The 23,645-nt window shown below is 37.7% G+C and overlaps 2 non-coding genes across 2 annotated transcripts; both read left to right on the top strand.

The window, feature by feature from the left end:
• Window positions 1-2,268: 2,268 nt before the first annotated feature.
• LOC121205368 (small nucleolar RNA R71) lies at window positions 2,269-2,375 on the top strand. Its single transcript, XR_005900448.1, has one exon. It is a non-coding gene; the product is annotated as a small nucleolar RNA R71 (small nucleolar RNA).
• A 16,620-nt stretch (window positions 2,376-18,995) lies between these two features.
• Window positions 18,996-19,102, top strand: LOC121205906 (small nucleolar RNA R71). The gene has a single exon (XR_005900979.1). It is a non-coding gene; the product is annotated as a small nucleolar RNA R71 (small nucleolar RNA).
• Window positions 19,103-23,645: the final 4,543 nt, after the last annotated feature.

Here is a 23,645-nt window from a genome sequence, read left to right as displayed (position 1 = left end):
GGTTCACCCACGGTTCTTACATGCCCATGTTGTTTTGGCAGGTTCGACCACGACCATGTCGCATGAACGTAGCATTTTATCGTAGCCCGTGTTTGGGAAAATCGTTACCCTATTTTTACACGGCCCTAAGCACGCCCGTGTGCTTGGCCGTGTCTCTGTGGAAAACCTGTATTTAAGAGCTCCGTTAGTAAGTTAGGTGTTGAAGACTAAATTTTAAAGATGTTAATACAGTTAGTGCTCGGGTTGCCTCCCGAGAAGCGCTTATTTATAGTCTAAGCTCGACTTACCTCTCCATTGAATGGTCATGGTGGTTCGAGGAGTTTATACTCCTCATTCCTGCTATCATTCTCATCAAAATAAGGTTTCAGACTAGTGTTGTTTAAAGGTGCTGAACTTGGGATGACTTACCTCGACTGTACCGAATGGGAAAATGCTAAGTACCGTAAGAGGGATTTCTTCATTCGGTGTGGTAGTGACAATGTGAGGATCTGCGGCATCTAATAAGACTTTATCTCTAACCTTAAGTTGATTTGGAAAGGTGTTGAGCTTGTTCTGGTGTAGTTCTGGTTTATCATGCGTTCTTGGTTTATGCGTCCGTCATTCACCTAGCTCCTCGATTTGTAGCCTTCATTCTTTATGAATAGGTCCTCTACCATTGCTTGAGAATGACTCATGTACTTCCTTCAGATTCATTTCCTACAAAGTAGGTTGCATCATATTGTCAGTTTTAGTGGAATGGGTTAAACGATCAACTTCAATTTCTGATGTGTTTCCAGAATTGCGACCTTGAAGGGTGATTGTTTCATCTCCCACACGGAGTGTGAGTTCACTTGTGCCAACATCAATGATCATTTTAGCAGTTGCTAAAAAAGGCCTTCCTAGAATTAAAGGAGTATTGCTATCCTCTTCTATGTCTAGAACAATGAAGCCCACGGGAAATATAAATTTATCGATTTTAACTAGCACATCTTCAATAATACCCCTAGGAAATCTTATAGTTTTATCTGCTAATTGAATGTTCATCTTAGTCTGTTTGGGTTTTCCAAGACCTAATTGTTTGAACATTTTGTAGGGCATGACGTTAATACTAGCCCCTAAATCAGCTAATGCATTATTAATATCTAGACTACCAATTAAGCAAGGAAGTGTAAAACTCCCTGGATCATTTAATTTGTTCGGTAGCTTATTTTGCAGAATAGCTGAGCAAACTGCGTTTAGCTCCACATGCGACGCCTTGTCCAACTTTCGCTTATTTGCTAAAAGCTCCTTTAAAAATTTTATTGCGTTTGGCATCTGTAATAGAGCTTCAATAAACGGTAAGTTAATGTGTAATTTTTTTAAAAGTTTAAGGAATTTACCAAATTGTTCATTTGAGCGGTCTTTCCTTATCGCGTTGGGGTATGACACACGAGGTTTATATTCGACATTCACTGATTTGTTTTTATTATGAGCTACCTCACATTGGCCTGTACTTACCATAGTTTCTTGCCTCGGTTCTGGCTCAAGCTCAACGAATCCTTCTTCATCTTGAACATTAATCGCGTTGACTTGTTCCCTTGGGTTGGGTTTAGTATTACTTAGCAAGCTACCTTATGGTCGTTCAGAGATTAGTTTGGAAAGCTGCCCTATCTGAGTTTCGAGCCCTTAGATCGACACTTGTTAATTTTTAAGCGCTATCTCGGTGTTTTGGAAATGATTTTCTGACATCGATATAAACTTTGAGAGCATCTCTTCAAGGTTCGGCTTCTTTTCCTGTTGGTAGGGTGGTTGTTGGTAGCCTGGAGGTGGTCTCTGATTTCCTTGCCCTCCCCATGAGAAATTTAGGTGGTTCCTCCAACCTGCATTGTAAGTGTTAGTATATGAATTGTTTTGAGATTAAAATTATTACCCATGTAATATAAGTGCTCGTTATCCATGTTGTGGCCATAAGGTCGGTATTCCGAATTGCTTGATCCACCTCCACTTGCTTCGCACTGCATTACTGGGTGAACTTGTGAAGAACTAAGAAAACCATCAATTTTTTTATTCAAGAGTTCTACCTGATTAGAGAGCATGGTGACCGAATCGACATTATAAACATAGACTGTTTTCGTTGGTTTTGTCCTCATGACTTGCCACTGATAGTTATTTAGTGACATCTCCTCTATAAACTCATAAGCATCTTCAGGTGTTTTGTTATTGATGGTTCCGCCAGCAGCTGCGTCAACCATTTACCGAGTCGAAGGATTTAGGCCATTATGGAATGTTTGAACCTGAAGCGAAAGCGGTAACCCATAGTGAGGGCACCTTCTCAATAAGTCCTTGTATCTCTCCCATGCATTGTAAAGAGTTTCTAAGTCCATCTGCACAAACGAAGAGATATCATTACGTAATTTGACCGTTTTATCCAGCGAGAAATATTTTAATAGAAATTTTTCGGTCATTTGTTCCCAAGTAGTGATTGACCCTCGTGGTAATAAGTTCAACCACTGTTTAGCTTTGTTCCTCAATGAAAAAGGGAATAACCGAAGATGAATGGCATCATCAGCAACACCATTTATTTTAAATGTATTGCATAGTTCCAAAAAGTTTGCTAAGTGAGCGTTGGGATCCTCATCCTGCAAACCATCAAACTGAACAAATTGTTGTATCAATTGAATAGTGTTAGGTTTTAGTTCAAAAGTATTTGCAGCTATAGCAGGTCTAACTATGCTTGATTCAGTTCCTGTTAAAGAAGGTTTAGCATAATCATACATAGTGCGTGGAGCAGGATTTTGATTAACCGCAATTACAGGAGGTAGCTGATTGTCTTAGTTTTTAGCCATCTCTTCGGTTGGGAGTTGAGTATCGTCCTCTTGCTTGTTCTCCGTGTATCTTAACCTTCGCCTTACTTCTCTTTGGTTTTTGCGAACTATGCGATCAATTTCTTCATCAAAAAGTAGTGGTCCTGACGGGTTTCTTCTAGTCATAAACTATAAAAACCTGCCAAGAGAAAGAAAAAGTAAATTAATAAATAATAATTAAATAATTAAATTAAATTGCAAGAAAAATAAATGGCTAAAGTAATAAAAATTGAGCGTTCCTAATATCTTAGTTCCCCGGCAATGGCGCCAAAAACTTGATCGCAATTTTCGTGACAGGTAAGTTTTAAATATTTATAAGTAATCGTTCTTGAAACTAACTATTATCGCGATGCAGGCAAGTGTACCTATCAAACAGTAGTATAGTTTTAGCAAGACCAGATTATCGAACCCAAAGGAACTAAAAGTACTAGTAATGACTGTCTTTTTATCATCTAGCCTAAGAATAAGTGGGTTTTGTATTAAGTAACTAATTAACTAATCTAAGAATTCATAGAGAATGGAATTGGAGGATTACTTTTGGAAAACGATTGAATTAAGACAATACCTAAGGAAAAATCCACCTAGACTGTACTTGTTATTCTGGCTCCGAATCAGACAATTTATTCATTTAACTTGTTCCGTGGAGATCCCTAAGTTATTTTATTATCCCTATCGAAGACTAATAACGTCTAATCCCTAGATTGAATAATTGAGAATTTTCTCTAATTAACACCCCAGGGTTGCATTAACTCGATCTATGGATCCCCTTATTAAGTTTCACCCTAATCTGGCAAAATCTTGTCACCCTATGTCTAGGCGCGCAAACAACTCCACTTAATTATGAAAAATGTACTCTTAGACAGGGTTTATTCCTCCTCTGAATAAGAGCTTATCTTGAATCAGTATCCTGGGATATCAAAACAAGAATTAAGAACACATAATTAAGAATAAGTTAAATATTTATCATAAAATTCAGAAAATAATAACAAGATTCGTCTTAGGTTTCATTCCCTTTAGGTATTTAGGGGATTTAGTTCATAACTAAAAAGGAAAACATCTCAGAAGAATACCGAATACAAAACATAAAGAAAACCCAAAACTCTTGAAGGGAAATTGAGGGGAGATCTTCAGTCTTGATGGTGACTACGGCTTCTGAGATGGATCAATCTTCTTCCTTTAAGTAATTCATTCCTTCCTTTTCATGCCCTCATTTTTCTCTTCCTTTAAGGCGTGTTTATAGGCTTTAGAATGTCTAAAAACCCTCAAAATTAGCCTTTTCCGAATTGGACTCAACTTGGCTCGGTAGGGACACACCCGTGTGACACGCCCTTGTGAATCTTGCTTCGAATCTGCGAAATTGATACGGCCGTGTGGTCTGCCCGTGTGAGGAAGTCCAGGCCATGTTGATTTCGTACTTTGGCCCATTTTCTCCGTTTTTGGCCCGTTTCTCGTTCCTTCCGCTCTCCTATGCTCTCCTAAGTATAAAATATGAAATTAAAGCATTAGGAGCATCGAATTCACCAATTCTAAGGGAAAATCATCCATAAAATGCGTTAAGCATGGGGAAAAAATATATATATTACGGTTTATCAAGGTCCCAAAAGACGGCCATTATGCGATCACGAGTTGGAGAATAATTAGGGGCTAGTTAATTGTCATTATGCGATCACAAATTTAAGCTTTTTGGATACTCGGTGATGATGTCTTATATATATCATACATAAGATTGAGGTCATAATCATAGAGAAAAACGAACGGGCTTTCCAATGTAATTAACGTAATTTTTTTCTCCACTTCAAGGCAATCAGTATATTTAACCGTTCATTCTTATTCAATGGCTAACACTGATGTGGATGCAAGAAGACACTTAGGAGGAAAGAAGATATTTTGGTGGAGTAAAGGTCAAACTCGGGTCAGCACGGTAGTGGTTGTAGTTATTAATGAGTTGTTTAATAATGACAACCGTTGTCGCCTTAAAAAGAGCATCACCTTTACTATATGATCACAATCATTTTCCTCTTGAGTGTCCTCTTGCATAAATGGCAGTGTCAGCCTACGGATAAGAAGGAAGGTTAAAGATATCAGCTGGGTGGAAATGGAGAAAAAAATTACGCTGATTATAGCAGGAGGCCCCTCCTTTTTTCCTATGATCATACCCTCAAATTTATATATGATATTTATAAGGAACCATCTCTGGGTATCCAAAAAGCTTGAACTTGTGACCACATAATGATCGTCAAATGTCCCCCCAGTTATACTCCGATCCATGCTCACATAACAGCCATCGACCGGGACCTCGATGTAGATTTCAACACGTGATTGTATAAAGCACTGTCACCTTGGAATCTGACTTCTATAGGATGGGTTTTTGAGGTAATGGTCTCATCCTAGCATGACATATGAAATGTGTGTCTCGAAGCAATATCAAATCATCGACAACTCAAGAATAACTCAAACAAGGATAAATATTTCAACAAAAATTTAAACACTAAAGCGAGAATAAAACTAAGAGATAAAAATATTGTTAAAAAGAAGGATGATGGCCGGAAGAGATGATAGAGTACAGAGGTAGAACCCCTCTTTCATAGGTATGGGAGAGGGTGAGATTGAAAGGAAAAAAACAACGTGTGCTTTAAAACACGTCTCAAAAGAGACATTTTCATCAAATATTTGAGGTGTTTGAAATCTTACCCAGGATTCCCGAGTGTAAGACATCTTGGTAGGCTTTGGACTGGTGGTGGACAGAAAACGCATCCAGGTATATAAGCTTTCCTACTGACATGTTAGTGAAAGCATGCCTAATGGGATGTGCTTTTCAATAATTACAAAGAAAGTGCAATCAATTAGGTGCGCTTTCCCTTGCATGCTAGTAGGAAAGCTCACCTAGTTGGACACGCTTTCTGTCCACCACCCGTCCAAAGTCTACCAAGATGTCATGCCTTCGGAAATCCTAAGTAAGTTTTAAAGCACATCTGAACCTTTCTTTATTATTATTTGATGAAAACGCCTCTTCTAAAATGCATTTTCAAGCTTTTTTAAGAACCTTTGAACCATTCATTATTATTTGATGAAAACACATTTTCTGATACACGTTTTCAAGCACGCCTTCCCTTCCTCCTTGTTCTTTTTTCCTATTAAACTACCAAAGTATTCAATATTGAGACACCAGCAAATTCAGGTTTTTGAAGAGTTGTATTGCGAATGTCATCTCCATTTCTTTAAATAATAATTTGAAGATTTTTTAAAATATTTAATTCATTTTAAATTGAAATCTGTAATTTATTACGAAAGTTAAATTTGCAATACGTATGTCAGGGTCATATTTGCAAGAGCCCAGCTCGTGGAATTGGCCTTCAATTTTAGCATTAAATTACATGAGTTATGAACAAGAATTAGGAAGAAAGTTAGGCGTTGAAATCGAAAGAATTTCGAGCTTGAAATGTAGATATCTAGTCTCATTGAACCCCTTTAAGTATGAGCTATTTGACATAAAAGATGAGATGGAATGAGCTATTTGACGTAAAAGATGAGATGGAGCTCGAGACGATCCTAGATTCGTATTAATCAAGTGGAAATGCTATACTTGAGTTATATATTGAGTTTGTCGAGGTTGATAGAGTTGGTCAGTCTTCGGTCAATATTCTGACTAATGTTGGAACCAAAGTAGAAGTAGAAAGTCTTATGACAAAGTTCTGCGATGGGTACATTGCTTTGTTACAAAGATCACATTATGACATTCTAGAACCATAAATAGGAAGACATTCTTTAGTTTTAGACACTGATTATGACTTCGGTGGTCAAACCGTCCATCAATTGGGCTATCTCGGTAACCTGAACCTTAACACTCGGGTACAATTTTCACTCAGTGCATTCAATTCCAACTCTGGCATAATAGCTAACTTAATTTTACTTATGGTAAAAGCGAGTCCTAGGATTCATGTGTCGTTGTTGATTGCCAGTATTCGTAGTTAGTTCGATTAGATGCCATCATACTACAAGGCATGGGTCACAAAACAAAAGGCTATGAAAAGGTTGTATCACATGTAGGACAAGTCATATAATGATTTGTGGCAATGGTGTTAGGTACTGGATTGGTATATACCAGGTTTCGTAACTATTTTGAAAAAGCACCCAGCATACTTTCGCGATTGTTTGGTCCCTAGAAAAAAGTTTTCCATCGATTCTTTTTTACCTTCAACAAATGTAGGGTAGTTTTCTAGTACTGCAAGTCATTGGAACAAATTGACAACACTTGGTTGTACAGGAGGTACGGGCTTTGGTTGTTGATGGACATTTCTCAATATCGTACTCTAAGGATTTTTTCAATAGCATTTGCAAAAATGTCAGGAGAAAAAGAAAATGATTAGATTTTTTCCCTAGCCGATTGCGTTATCATGTTGTCCCGTAGCTCGACATATGCATCATCTCTGATAAGAGACCCAGAATCTTAGTCGTAATTGAATGGCATGGTAGCCTTTGGGATCGCACACACCATAAGTAATGTATTAGACATGTCAGCTCCAATTGAATGGCATGTATTAGACATCTCTTTTTACAATTTAATCCTTCTCCCACTTCTAACTTGAATTTCTATCATTTTATCTCATAATTTACTCAATAATTCAACTTAATCAACATCTAAAAATTCACTATCTTCCTAAATTTCAACATAATTCAAATAGTATTTCTTCCTAGGATTCTATAGACACCAAAATTACAAGAAAATGGATTAAATTGACTTACCAATCAAGCTTGAAACTCTAAAACCCTAAATTTTTCTTTTCTTTTTCTTTCCCTTTTTCCTTCTTTCTTTCCCTGCTATTCGTGACTTTCTTTCTCCTTTGCTTTATGTTTTAGTTCTTTTTATTTTCTTTACTTATTCTTTATTCAATTAATATATTATAATTATATAAGTAATATAATTTACTTTATATAATTATTTACTTATATAATAAGTAAATTTATATATATACATACATTTGTACCAAATAAAATATTACATATGTATTTTTACTTACCACACACTTGTCTCTTAAAGTTTATTTGCTAACTTACTCCCTTGACTTTTCTATAGTTTATAATTAGACTTTCACACTTTATTCAATTTAGTCCTTTCACTAAATTAACCTTAATTAAGCTAAATTTGTTTAATTAAAATCTAATTAACCTCTCTCTTAACTTCGTAAATATTTCTAATAAATATTTACGAATCCCATTTTCAGAATCGAAGACCCGAAAATTTACTTTTCCGATGACCTTAAAATTTGGGTCGTGTGATGGGGGTACTATGATCTCATTATATCTTCTGGTTCCTATGTTGCTTCTTCAATATTATGACTTCTCCATAACACTTTTACTAAAGGAACTCATTTATTGCGTAATTCCTTTACCTCACGTACTAATATCTTAACCGGTTCTTCTTCATATGACAAATCCAGTCGAATCTCTATATCTTCAGTTGAAATCACATGAGATGGATCTGATCAGTATCTTCTTAACATAGAAACATGGTAAACATCATGAACTTCTTGTAATTCAAGAGGTAGAGCTAAACGATATGCCACAGGTCCAATTTTTTCTATAATCTCATACGGTCCAATGGATCGTGGACTCAATTTACCCTTCCGACCAAATCTCAAAATTTTTCTTCCAATGAGAGACTTTAAGAAATACTTTGTCTCCAACTGAGTACTCAGTGTCCCATCTTTTCAGATCTGCGTACGATTTCTACCTATCGAAATCTGCTTTCAATCGTTCTCGAATCTTTCTAACAGTGTTTTCCGTTTCTTGAATTAACTCTGGACCAACCACTTTTCTTTCATTCAATTCCATCCAACACACTGGTTATCGACATCCCTGACCATATAGAGCTTCATACGGTGCCATTTGAATACTTGATTGGTAACTATTATTATACACAAATTCTGCTAACGGTAAATAATGTTCCCAACCTGATTCAAAATCAATGATACAAGCTCAGAGCATGTTTTCTAAAATCTGAATGACTCGTTCAGACTGTCCATTAGTTTGTGGGTGAAAAGCTGTATTGAAATGAAGTTGAGTACCAAGAGACTCATGTAATTGCTTCCAAAACCTCGATGTAAACCGTGGATCTCTGTCAGAAATTATTGATTCTGGAATACCGTGTAACCTTACAATTTCTCGAATATACACCTCCGCAAGTTTCTGTAGTGACCAATTAGTTCTGACGGCTATAAAATGAGCTAATTTCGTAAGTCAGTCAATAATTACCCAGATAGAATTCTTTTTACTCGTAGACATTGGCAACCCAGTTACAAAATCCATTGTTATTCGGTCCCATTTCCATTCAGGAATACTAATAGGCTAAAGCAACCTTGTCGGAACTTGATGTTCTGCTTTACCCATTGACAAGTCAAACATTTAGCTACATATTCAGTTATATCCTTTTTCATTCCTGGCCACCAATAAAATTCTCGTATATTACGATACATTTTCACTAGGATGTAAGGCAAACTGACCATTGTGAGCTTCTAGAAGAATTAATTCATTTATCTCAGGAGTAGTTGGAATACAAAGCCGATTCTGAAATCTCGAACAATCATTTTCGTCAATACTAAAATTCCCTGCTGTACCATTTTGTACCATCTCTCTTTTCTTTATTAATTTGTCATCTTTCAACTAGGCCGATCTAATCTGATCAAACATTAATGGTTTCACTCTTAATTCGGCCAAAAGTCCTCCATCATCAGTAATACTGAGCTGTGCAAACATCACTCTCAGTTCTATTGCAGCTTTTCTACTCAGTGCATCAACTACAACATTAGCTTTACCTGGGTGATAGTCTATGACACAGTCATAATCTTTTAAAAGCTCTATCCACCATCTTTACCTCAGGTTCAGTTCCTTTTGAGAAAGCAGGTACTTCAGACTTTTATGATCAATATAAATATAGCACTTTTCACTGTATAGGTAATGTCTCCAAAATTTTAAGGCAAATATGACAGCCGCTAATTCTAAATCATGCGTTGGATAATTACGTTCATGCAGTTTTAATTTTCGTGAAGCATAAGAATTACTTTTTTATTTTGCATTAGTACACATCCAAGTCCGTTCAACAAAGCATCACTATATACAATAAAATCTTTTCTCAATTCTGGCAAAGTCAACACTGGTGCTTCTGTCAACATTTGCTTCAACGTTTCAAAACTTTGTTGACACTGATCATTCCAGACAAACGAAATATTCTTTTGTAGTAACTTTGTCATCGGTAGAGTTATATTTGAAAATCCATTCACGAACCTTCGATAATATCCAGCTAAGCCAAGAAAACTTCTTACTTCTGACACATTTTTGGGAACTTTCCACTGAACAATAACTTCAATCTTCTTTGGGTCTACTCTGATCCCATCAGCCGATACCACATGGCCAAGAAATAAAACCTCTGATAGCCAAAACTCACATTTATTCAATTTCTCATATAATTGCTTTTCTCGTAGTGTCTATAAAACTATTCGGAGATGTTGCTTATGTTCTTCTTCAGATTTGGAGTATACTAGGATATCATCAATAAAGACTACCACAAACTGGTCTAAGTATGGATGAAAAATCTGGTTCATAAGATCCATAAAAGCAGCCGGAGCATTTGTTAACCCAAATGGCATTACCAAAAATTCATAATGTCCATACCGTGTATGAAATGCTATTTTCGGTACATCACTCTCCTTTACTTTCAACTGATTATATCCCGACCTCAAATAAATCTTGAAAAATACAGTAGCTCCTTTCAATCAATCGAATAAATCATCTATACGAGGTAACGAGTATTTATTCTTGATAGTCACCTTGTTTAACGATCGGTAATCAATACATAACAGCATTGAACCATCTTTCTTTTTAACAAATAACACTGGAGCTCCCCACAGTGATGTACTAGGTCGTATAAAACCTCGATCCAACAAGTCTTGCGGTTGTACTTTTAGTTCCTTCAATTCAATAGGTGACATACGGTACGGAGGTAGTGACACTGGATCTGTACCTGGATATAGTTCAATCACAAATTCAACTTCCCGATCAGGAGGTAATCTAGGCAATTCTTTTCACATACAGTTTAAATTTTACTGCACTGACTCTCAACTGAATCGAAATTAATAACATATCTAAGAAAGCAGCACATCATTGATTAAGAAGCTTACTAGCTTTAACTGCTGAAATAACACGAACAGTCCCACTGGTCCGAATACCCTTTACTTCAATTCGATCACCACTTTCATTCTGAACAGTGAATTTCATTTTATAACAATCCAAAATTATTCCATGTTTTGACAGCCAATCCATACCCAGTATAATATCAAATTCGTCGAATGGCATAATCAACAGATCAATAGAAAATATTTTATCCTGAATCATCAATGGACATCTTCGACATATCTGATTCACTAACATAGTTTGCCCCAATAGACTAGACACTTCTAGCGTTATTTTAGACAATTCAGGTTTTAAATTTCCCATCTCAACCAGTTTTGTATTAACATAGGAATGTGACGATCTTGGATCTATTAAAACATAAACGGGTTCTGAATGTAATAAGAATATACCTTTCACTACATCATGAGCATCTCCTTCATCTCGAGTTCTTACAACATATGCTCGGGCCAGAGCATGATTGCATGATTCGTAACAAGTAATAAATATTTATAATGAAGATCAAACCTAGAATAACTATTATCACGACGAAAAGGCAAGCGCACCTATCGAACAATAGTATAGTAACGGCAAGACCGTGATATCGTACTCAAATGAACCAAAAGTACTAGTAATAAATATCTTTTTTATTATCTAGCCTAGGAATAAAAGGATTTGTTTATTAAATTAATTATCTAAAATAATTAACTAATATAATTAAAGCGAAGAGAAAATTTGGAAAAAGACTTGAAGAGAAGCAATTGATAAAGACGACACCCAAAGAGGAATCCACCTAGATTTCACTTGTTATCTGACTCTGAACCGGATGATTTATTCACTTGACTTGATCCGTGAGACTTTCTAACCTATGTTATTATCCCTTTCGGGACTAATAACGTCTAACCCTCAGTTGAATCAATCGAAATTTCTTTCTTAATTAAAACCCCTAGGGAAGTAGTAAATCACTCTACGGACTCCCATATTAGGTTTCACCCTAATTCGGTAAAATCTCATAACCCTATTTCTAGGCGTTCGATCAACTCCGCTTAATTATGCCAAATATACTCTTAGGCAGAGTCTATTCCTCCTCTGCATAAGCACATCAAATCATGAATTAATACCCGGAATATTAACTCAAGCATTAAGAACACATAATTAAGAACAAATCAAGTATTTATCATACAGTTCAGATAATAATAACAAGATCCATCATAGGTTTTATCCCCCTTAGGTATCTAAAGGGTTTAGTTCGTAATAAAATAAGAGTACATCTCAAAAGTATAAAAATAACAAAACATGAAGAAAACTCTAAAACCCCTGAAGGAATTATAAGAGAGATCTTCAGTCTTGGAGTACCTCCGGCTTTTGGGATGGATTGTCTGGCTTCCTTCAAGTAATTTCTGGCGTGTGGTTCTGTATTCCAGAAAAGTTCTGGAAGAGGCCTCCTCTCTGGGTCATACTTAGGGTGTTTATATAGCCTTTGGATTGGCTTTCTTCCTCCCTAAGTACCCTTTTCCATGTAAAATACAACTCTTTAAAAAAGGGACACGCCCGTGTGCCACAGCCGTGTGACGTGATTGCTAGGCCGTGTTCGATCTGTTAAATTGCCACGACCGTATGGGCTCAATGGCCAGGCCGTGTGAGTCGTGTAAACCTTAGTTGACACCCTTGAAAGCCACGGGCATGTGAGATGCTTGTGTGGCAAGGCTTAAGCCGTGTGATCTTCTCGATTTGGTCTATTTTGTCCCTTTTTAGCTCGTTTTTGGCTCTTTTTGATTCTTGGTGCTCTCCTGAGTACAAAACATGAAATAACCAGATTAAGAGCACCAAAATCCACAAATCTAGTAGTAAACATCCATAAATATGCTAAGTATTTGGGGTAAAACTATGTATAATTTGGCGTTTATCAAATACCCCCACACTTAAGTATATCCTTGTACTCAAGCAAAACTCTCATTTACTGCTAGAATTCATTCTTTTCAATCACATGATCAGTATGGATAATGTTACAAACTATTCCACGTAAAATTATACGGTGAGAATTTAACTATAGGGGTATTGAAAGCCTTAAACAATCTAAATTGGATATTTTGATAATAAAAATCATAGGTAATCTCCTTCCTCTAAGTAATTAACTTTAGTCCTAAATATACAAGAGATGGCATCCTCACTAAAGATTCACTCAAATCACTCAAACTGTTTAAGGTTCAAGATTAACCATTCGATTGTCTAACATGAAAAGTTATTACCATAAGCTTGCATGAAAATCAAATCTCCACCACTTGTAAATGATATGATACACTAATCAAAAGGTCTTTGCATGGTTGTAATGGGGTTTAGGTTACAGGTATGGATACAAGCTGAAGAACAGGGGTTAGAATCGAGATAATTTCAATATGTTACCCCATTATCAAAAACTTAATTACTGAACCACAAACAAATATCTAGAACTATTTTGCATGAGTTCATGACAACTTTAGCTTGCTGAGAATTACATTTTTTTTAAGAACAAATCAAGTCAATACAATACAGAAATCATATTTCATGATTCAGCAACAAAAAATGGGAACATAGTGAGGTAATAATATTAAATTTAATCTCGATAAAAAAGTAAATTAAGTAAGAGGATTTCAACAATAATGGGTTAATGGGTTAATGATAAGGGTTAATCAATAAAAAATAGGTTAGTAGGCTCAAAGGGGGTTCGCTAAGGGTTTAATTATGTGGGAAGGCTTTTTATGGAGTAAATGGGTTAAATCCTAAGTGCATTTATCATCTCAGTATATCAAATCATACGTGTGATCTCGACATGTATAATCGATGTAAGTTCTAGAATAACAGTTTAATGTTGACACACTCAAACCACAAAAAAAGTGAGCAAGAAAGAAAACTATATGCTCAAAAGGCTCAAAAATCTCACCAAAAATTTGGGTTTTTAATGTCATTTCTGTATACTTAGGATTTCAAGATAATACTTCAATTTAGGAGAAATAGTCTAAAAATTTTATTTCTCAAAATATCAACTTATCATGCTCGATTCTTTAAGGTCCTATAATCAAATAATCGTGCATAATTCCCTTGGTCTAATTCACGACATATCAACAATAATTATAGATCAATCAGAATTCATTATATTAATATTATGAGAAAATCACTTAAGCACAAGACCAATTTCAGGGATTTGAGAATAATGCAAAAAGTTAAGTTTCATGTTCACCCCCTCCTTGCCCTCAATGTAAAGAGATAGATTATTCAAAATAAAGAAAATCATAAGAGGAAAGGAGGTGAAACTCTCTATTATACGGATGTGGAGCTTGATTCTGAGGATGGAGTGTTCAGGGAAAGTGGTAGGTGCCATTGTTCTTGGCTAGATAACGAAATTGGGTCGTTGAACATGGCACTCGTGAGGTATTCTTTCCCTTTTGTTTCCTCATTTCGTAAAATATTCCTAGCAGCTTTGCTTGGAAGTCTGTAGAATCATGAAGAGCTTATTAAGAGTTGGTGTGGAAGAGAGCGTAGTGAAATTACTTGTTAGAAATACCAAAAAATGGAAAAAAAGTAAAATTTACTAATATAGATATGTCTTTCAAAATAAAATAATAAAATTGAAATGAAAATTAAAATCAAAAGAAAAAGAAAATTAAAATAAATAAAAAATAGGAGGATTCAATGATCCTCGTCGATGCGGCCTTCAGGTGGTGGTGCTGGAGTGGCGATGTGAAAGTGCTGGCACAGCTGCTGTATCATGGCCTGCATATCATCCATCTGTTGGTCCCATCGTCGATCTCGCTCGTGAATCATTTCGAACTGCGTAGTGCAATACTGCTCGAAGTGGGTGAGTCGGTTAGAAAGATGTGCCAATGAAGCAGCCGCATGAACTAGTCGTTCCCTAGGTGGCGTGGTGGAAGGCTCCTCATGCTGTGAGGGAACATCAGGGATGTCCTCAAGATCCTCCTCGTCAATGGCATACGAGAGACGATACTGAGGAGGATCGGTCTCACGTCGGCGCTCGATCATCCTCATATATAACAAAGTCGTGATACCCTGTGGGGACATCTGACCTGTCAAGGTAAGCGCTGATGACTGGGCCGCAGTGTTGAGGAGGCCGAAGTGTCTGGCAAGGCACGTCACGTAGGGCCCGATGGAGCTCACTCCCTTCCTCTGTCGCTCAGTCTGATGGCGAATGGCGAAAGCAATGAAGTACGCCAAGTCAGTCACGTGTGCATTCACCATGCACCATAAATAGTAGGCATCGTAGGTGTTGACGATGCCGGTGCTCTCTCTCCTTCCGGTCAAGGTGTGTACCAATATGGCATGGAGATATTGTAGGGAAGAGGGGAGAGCTGAGGCCTTCGAGCGGCTGGGGTCATAGGTGGGAGAGAGTGGTGCCAAAGCCTTCTAGCACAAGGAGGGGGACTTGTGGATATTGCGTGGTAGTGCATTCATGTCCTCCTCCTCTATAAACTCATCAGTGTAAAGTCCCAGAGCAACTCCAAACTCTGGGACACTCATCGCACGAACTAGACCACCTAATTGGAAGTGAATGGTGCTTGGGTCGTCATTGTTCGTCATCACCACCTGTAAATGAAAAGTAGAGCATAATTCTAAAGTTAGCTCTAAATAAGTGGGCTCGGTAATAGCAAAGAATCGTTCCCATAGGTCTATGGACAAGAAGGCGCAGATCTGGACTTGCTCTACGGTAGCCCAGTCAATGCAACGACCTGTGGTGATGGGTCGTGCACGTAGTATCTGAAATAGCTCCTCCTGCGAAGCTTGCGAAAATTCAAGGAACGGGTGTCAAACTTCAGCTATAGAACATACCGAGGAAGAACACGGTCCCCTACGTCTCTTTGAGGAAGGGACCGCAGCCTTCTTGCCTCTTGATGACGACATAATGTACCTGAAAATATATGAGTATTGATAGAATCCAATATACATCAGTAGTTAAGCAATAGGCCTAAAATTAGTATATGCTATTTAGTAGCTTAAACAAGTCAAATATAGAAAATTCTAAAGCAAATTCCTAACTTGTCTAAAACATATTGGTAATAGTAACAATATCTATGCAAAGCATGTAGAATACTAATGTAGAAACACAAATTGGAAAAATAAAGTTGAGAAAGTGAACCAAAGGCTGTAATAAGGCGGTGCACGGGCGTGTGGTGGCGAGCACGGGCGTGTGACACGGAGAGGAAGCCGTGTGGTGGGAAAATGAAAGGTATAGGGAGGGAAAATAGGGATTAATGCAAGGGGAGTGGATTTGATGGTGGTTTGGGGTTGGGGAAGTGAGAATCTGAAGATTGGTAGTCGAAATAGGGATTAGGGGTTGGGGGAGGGTAGATTTTGGCTAGGATTTTGAAAGGAGGAAGAAAATGAACAGTGGTTTGTTTATATAGGGGAGGGTCACACGGCCTAGGGCCACACTGTGTACTTTGAGGGTGAACCCGTGTTTTTTGAATTTTGCGAGTTAGGTCGTGCCCGACTACTATCACACGCTCGTGTGTCTTGGGCGTGTGTCAAACACGGTCATGTCACAGGACATGTCACACGACCGTGCCTAGCTTTGTTCGCTTCTTCCACGCCCGTGTTTTATGGTAGCACACCCGTGTATTGTTGTACACGGCTGAATGGCACAGGCGTATCGCACGTCCATGTCGAAGAAACAGAATCGAGCTTTGTCCCTGGCACGCTCGTGGTTTTCTATCCCTACGTCCATGTTTTTCCTATCAAGTTCACCCACGGCCATGTCACACGGCCGTGGGGATTTATCGCCATGTTTTGGGGAAATTATGTCCTACTTCAACACGGCCGTATTGTACGGCCATGTCTCCCTCCGTGTTGGGCACACGGCCTTAAGCACGGCCGTGTTCCTAGCCTTGTGTGCTGAAAAACTTTGCAATTCAAAGACTAAGTTAATTGATTCGAAGTGTGAGAAGTTAAAAATAAAGAAATCAAAATATGTTAGTGCTCGGGTTGCCTCCCGAGAAAAGCTTACTTATAATCTAAGCTCGACTTACCTCTCCTTTGATTTATCATGGTGGTTTGAGGAGTTCATACTTCTCGTTCCTGCTGTCAATCTTAAAATAAGGTTTTAATCGGGTGTTGTTTAGCTTAAAAGTGCCAAACTTGGGATGACTCACCTCAACCGTACTGAATGGGAAAATACTGAGTACCGTAAGAGGGATTTCCTCATTTGGTGTGGTAGTGACAATGTGGGTATCTGCGGCATCCAGTAAGACTTTATCGCCAACCTGAAGTTGATTAAGAGAGGTATCGAGCTTGTTTTGGCGTAGTTTCTGTTTATCACGTGTTCTCGGTTTGTGTGCTCGCCATTCATCTAGCTCCTCTATTTGAAGCCTTCGTTCCTCATGGGTTTATTTGTTCTCTACATGATAGTAGTTCACTGTCTCTGTTGTCTTGGTTCGAGGGGGTTCCTGTAAGGATGATTGAGTATTAGTTTTATCATCGACAGGTTTTATAGTATTATCTTGAGTTTTAGAGGTTTTGAAAGAGTCGCGTGCTTGAAGTGTTACTGCGTCGTTACCTGTACGAAGTGTTAGCTCTCCTATGCCTACATTAATAACGGTTCTGGCAGTTGCTAAAAAGGGTCATCCTAAAATTAAAGGTACCTCGTTATCCTCATCCATATCTAAAACGACAAAGTCTACTGGGTAAATAAACTTATCAATTTTAACGAGAACATCTTCAATAATACCCTTAGGAAATCTAACTGTTTTGTCAGCCAATTGTATGCTTATCCTAGTCTGTTTGGGTTTACCGAGACCAAGTCATTTAGACATTTTATAGGGCATAACATTTATACTTGCCCCTAGATCAGCTAAAGCGTTATTCACAGATAAACTACCAATTAAGCAAGGAATTTTAAAACTCCCTGGATCTTTCAATTTGTTAGGTAGCTTATTCTTTAGAACAGCTGAGCAGACTGCATTGAGTTCCACATGTGATGTAGCGTCTAATTTCCTTTTATTGCTCAGAAGTTCCTTTAAGAATTTTGCAGAGTTAGGCGTCTGCGAAAAAACTTCAATAAAGGGTAAGTTAATATGTAATTTCTTTAAGTGTTTGACAAACATACCGAATTTTTCTTCTGTTCTATCTTTCGTCATCGCTTTAGGATATGGCACACGAGGTTCATGATTCATACTTACCTGTTTGGGATCATTATTGTTTACCTCTTCTCGTCCTTTGTTCTTCTCATTGTTTTGCTGTATTTCTGGCTCGGGTGCAATGAATCTGTCTTTATTTTGAGTGCTAATTGCATTGAGGTGTTCCCTTAGATTAGGTTCAGTATTACTTGGTAAGCTACCTTGTGGTCGTTTGGAGATTAGTTTGGACAGCTGGCCTGTCTGAGTTTCGAGTCCTTGGATCGATGCTTGTTGATTCTTAAGTGTTGTCTCGGTATTTTGGAAACAGGTTTCTGACATTGATATAAATTTTGAGAGCATTTCCTCAAGGTCCGGTTTCTTCTCTTGTTGATAAGCTGGCTGTTGAAAATCCAGAGGATTTTGTGGCTTTTGATTTCCTTGACCACCCCAAGAGAAATTTGGGTGGTTCCTCCAACCTGCATTATAGGTATTACTGTATGGGTTATTTTGAGATCTAAAGTTATTGTTACCCATATAGTTGACTTATTCTTCTTCAGTTGTAGGATTGAAGGATTGGTATTCTATATGCACACCTCCTCCGCTTGAGTCACACCTCATTACTAGATGTACCTGCGTAGAACCAAGAAAACTATCAAACTTTTTATTGAGAAGTTCTACCTGATTAGAGAGCATGGTGACTGAATCGATGTTATAAACGCCGACTGTTTTCGTTGGCTTTATCCTCATAACTTGCCACTGATAGTTGTTCATTGACATCTCCTCTATAAATTCATAGGCATCTTCCAGTGTTTTATTGTTGATGGTTTCGCCAGCAGCTGCGTCAATCATTTGTCTTGTCGAGGGATTCACACCATTGTAGAACGTTTGAACTTGCAACCAAAGCGGTAACCCATGGTGAAGGCACCTTCTCAGTAAGTCCTTGTATCTCTCCCATGCATCGTAAAGTGTTTCTAAATCCATCTGCACAAAAGAAGAGATATCATTACGTAATTTAGCCATTTTAGCTGGCGACAAATATTTTAGTAAAAATTTCTCGGTTATTTGTTCTCAAGTAGTGATAGACCCTCGTGGTAACAAGTTCAACCACTGCTTGACTTTGTTTCTCAGTGAAAAGGGAAATAACCGAAGAGGAATGGCATCATCAGAAAAGCCATTGATTTTGAATGTATCGCAAAATTCAAGAAAATTCGCCAAGTGCATGTTGGGATCCTCATCCTGCAAACCATCAAACTGAACAAACTACTGTATCATCTGAATTGTGTTAGGTTTTAGTTCGAAATTATTCTCAGCAATAGCAGGTCTAACTATACTAGACTCAGTTCCTGTTAAAGAAGGTTTAGCATAGTCATACATAGTACGTGGAGCAGGATATTGATTAGCTACAATTATAGAAGGAAGCTGATCGCCTGGTTTTCAGACATCTCTTCGGTTGGGGTTTGAGTATCGTCTTCTCACTCGTTCTCCGTATATCGTAAACTACACCTTATTTCTCTTTTATTTCTACGAACTGTGCGATCGGTTTCTTCGTCAAAAAGTAATGGTCCTGACGGGTTTTTTCTAGTCATAAACTATAAAAACCTGCCAAGAGAGAGAAAAAGTAAATTAATAAATAATAAAATAAAATAAAATTGAAATAAAATTAAATGGCTAAAGAAATAAAAGTTTAGTGTTCCTAATATTTCAGTTCCCCGGCAACGGCACCAAAAACTTGATCGCGTGATTCGTAACAAGTAATAAATATTTATAATGAAGATCAAACCTAGACTAATTATTATCACGACGAAAAGGCAAACGCACCTATCGAACAATAGTATAGTAACGGCAAGACCGGGATATCATACCCAAGGGAACCAAAAGTACCAGTAATAACTATCTTTTTATTATCTAGCCTAGGAATAAAAGGATTTGTTTCTTAAACTAATTATCTAAAGTAATTAACTAATTTAATTAAAGTGAAGAGAAAATTTGGAAAAAGACTTGAAGAGAAGCAATTGATAAAGACGAAACCCAAGGAGGAATCCACCTAAATTTCACTTGTTATCTGACTCTGAACCGGACGATTTATTCACTTGACTTGATCCGTGAGACTCCCTAACCTATGTTATTATCCCTTTCGAGACTAATAATGTCTAACCCTCAGTTGAATTAATCAAAATTTCTTCAGTCTTGGAGTAGCTCCGGCTTTTGGGATGGATCGTTTGGCTTCCTTCAAGTAACTCCTGGCGTGTGGTTCTGTATTCTAGAAAAGTTCTGGAATAGGCCTCCTCTCTGGGTCATACTTAGGGTGTTTATATAGCCTTTAGATTGGCTTTCTTCCTCACTAAGTACCCTTTTCCGTGTAAAATACAACTCTTTGAAAAAAGGACACGCCCGTGTGCCAAGGCCGTGTGATGTGATTGCCAGGCCATGTTCGATCCGTTAAATTGCCACGGCCGTGTGTGCTCAATGGCCAGGCCGTGTGAATCGTGTAAACCTTGGTCGACACCCCGAAGGCCACGGACGTGTGAAATTCCCGTGTGGCAAGGCTTAGGCCGTGTGATTTTCTCGATTTGGTCCATTTTGTCCCTTTTTGGCTCTTTTTGACTCTTGGTGCTCTCTTGAGTACAAAACATGAAATAAATGGATTAAGAGCACCAAAGTCCAAAAATATAGTAGTAAACATCGATAAATATGCTAAGTATTTGGGGTAAAACTATGTATAATTTGGCATTTATCAGAGCTCTTACTTCAGATTGTTGTGTAGCATTTTCACTAGCCTTTCTAGTTCCACCTCTATCAAATGAACCACTTTGGCCTGAACCTCGACCTCTAGATGTAGATTTTGATATCTGAGAAACCATTGATGCTACTTTATTAAGCTTCGGGTAGTCCTTTACAAAATGATCAGTTGGCCCACATCAGAAACAACCCCCAGTTAACTTTCTACATTCTTCCCTATGTCTGTTTTCACAATATGCACATTTTGGAATATCAGTGTTCTGAGCTGGGCTTCTAATACTGCCAGTAGATACAATATTTTATCTCTTTTGACTTCTATCTCCTCTTTCTGATCTTGAACTGAATCTTCCACTACCACGAGATTCCTTTGATCGTTTGAATTGTGGACTTGAACTAGCAGTTCCAGGACGTTTTCTAACTCAACGGGCAGTTTCAGACTTTTTACTCTTTCCCAGCACTTGCTCAATCATTTTAGCTCTTTCTATTAAATCTGCAAACTCTGTAATCAGTAGAGGCATCAATTGCAGTTGGAATTCATCTCGCAGTCCTCTTAGACATCTTTTACATTTGTCAGCTTCAGTCGGTACAAATTCGGTTGCATATCTACTCAGTCTCAGAAATTCCCGTTCATAATCCACTATGGACATATCTCTCTGTTTCAGCATCAAAAACTCCTGTTTCTGATCTTCCATATATGTATCTCTCAAATACTTCTTCTGAAATTCTCGTTGAAAGAATTCCCAGTTTACCTGTTCTTCCGGTATATACTGAATCACTAATTCCAACCATATGTAAGCCTCTTCTTGTAACAGAGAAATAACACATACTAAACTTTCCTATGGTGTGCATTCTAATTGCTTCAAAATTCTCTTGGTAGTGTCTAACCAATTTTCAGCTGTTGTTGAATCAGTTCTCTTTGATCCCAGAAATTCTGTAGCTCAATACTTTCTCAGTTCCTTAATAGGGGCTCGTCGGGTAGCAGGGGTAGAAGTAGTAACAGGCATACTTCTTACCGCTTTTTGAAGAGCTTCAGCAATCATTTTAAATATTTCTGTATTATCCCTTTCAGTATTCGGTGGTTGGTTACCTACCGGGTTTACACTTAGGGTTGAGGATTCAGACTTATTTACATCACGTGATTCATCTCTACTGTGCATTTCTTGTTCAGTACCCTGGATACTTTCGTCAGACATCTTTTATACTATAAAACAGAATTAATTAATCAATATATACATATCAGCATCCAATCCCGACTCAAAATTAACATAAAAATGGTATGTACCTCTAGACCCATTTCAGTACTCGACTTAATCCTAAAATCGACTAAACCCAGTTAGCTCTGATGCCACTAAATGTAACACACTTAACCTATATCCGTCACTGAAATAGGGTTACGAGGCATTATCGGACTTATACACTAACATTTATACAAAATCAAATCATAAATTAGCATTCTAGATCAATTCTTTAAAAATTTTACCATAAAGTCCCTAATATGGGCCTACTGGGCCCAATACATGCTTTAGAAGTGGTTCGGGACTAAACTGGCAACTTTGGGAATTTTTCCTTGAAGATAGGGGCACACGCCCGTATGGCCTGGGACATAGCCGTGTGGCCAGCCCTTGGGCAGGTCTAACTTGCAAATTTTTAAGTATCAGAGGGGCACATGGCCTGGGCACACGCCCATGTGGCTAGGCCGTGTGGTATATTGATTTTTCACCATTTTTAAGCCATTTTTACATGTTTTTGACATATGACCGTGCTTGAAACCCGTGTCCTGCACATAGCTAAAACACACGGGCGTGTCTTTTGCTCGTGTGCTATCCTGACTTCACATGTAAGGATGTAGGGGACACACGGCCTATCAACATACCCGTGTTTAAGTCGTGTGTCTCACACGGTCTGAACACAAACCCGTGTGGCAAGCCGTGTGGACTCAAAATGAACCTTATAGTTCAAATTTTTCCAACCCTGCAAACCTTAAATAATAAACAACTTAAATACAATCTTTCAACCAATCCAATATATGATAAATACACTTAATACTCATTAAACCATCAAACCATAGACTAACTCTTATATTTAATAACCCTTAAAGCAAACTTCTTCAAAATTTGCACTTAAATACCATTCAATTCAATTAAAAAAGGACTATATTATAACACACTCATTACATTAATTAACTATCTATTAACATTCTTCACCAACATCACTTATATACAAAATAACTTCAAAAATAACCTAGGTACATGCCATTTCTCAAGATAAGATACATACCAAGTATTTGAGTTCTGGAGTTGGCTTGGATGCTGAAACGATATCTACTTTGTACCTAACCTGCGCACAGAAACAAATCGTACGCTGAGTATACACTCAGTGGTATTTCTATAAACTAATGCTTAGAACAATAATAAGTCATATATATGTATTTTAACTCAAAACTTTTACTTTCATAATTTTAATAGCTTAATTACTTACCTTTAACTTATAGCTCTTAAATGTAATTAAGCAATTCTTTACATACATTTCATATCATTCGATATCTTTCAACAATCGTATAACAGTCACAGTCACATAATCAATAGCAGTCGGTCTTTAGTACTTTCATTTACCCCTATTAACATAGCTCGGACTTGGACGGATACACGGATCCAACCCACACCAGGATATCATACAGTGTTTCATCGGTCGAAGCTGGAATACACCGTAAGGATAACAGTAACTGTCAGGTACAGAATACCTCTTCTGAACGAATCTGAAACAGTAACAGTAGTTGACACATATAGTGTCTCATCGACACATAGTCGGAATATCCCTG

Source organism: Gossypium hirsutum, chromosome A08, assembly GCF_007990345.1.
Source record: "Gossypium hirsutum isolate 1008001.06 chromosome A08, Gossypium_hirsutum_v2.1, whole genome shotgun sequence".
NCBI lineage: Eukaryota > Viridiplantae > Streptophyta > Magnoliopsida > Malvales > Malvaceae > Gossypium > Gossypium hirsutum.
This window is presented reverse-complemented; position numbering and strand designations above follow the sequence as displayed.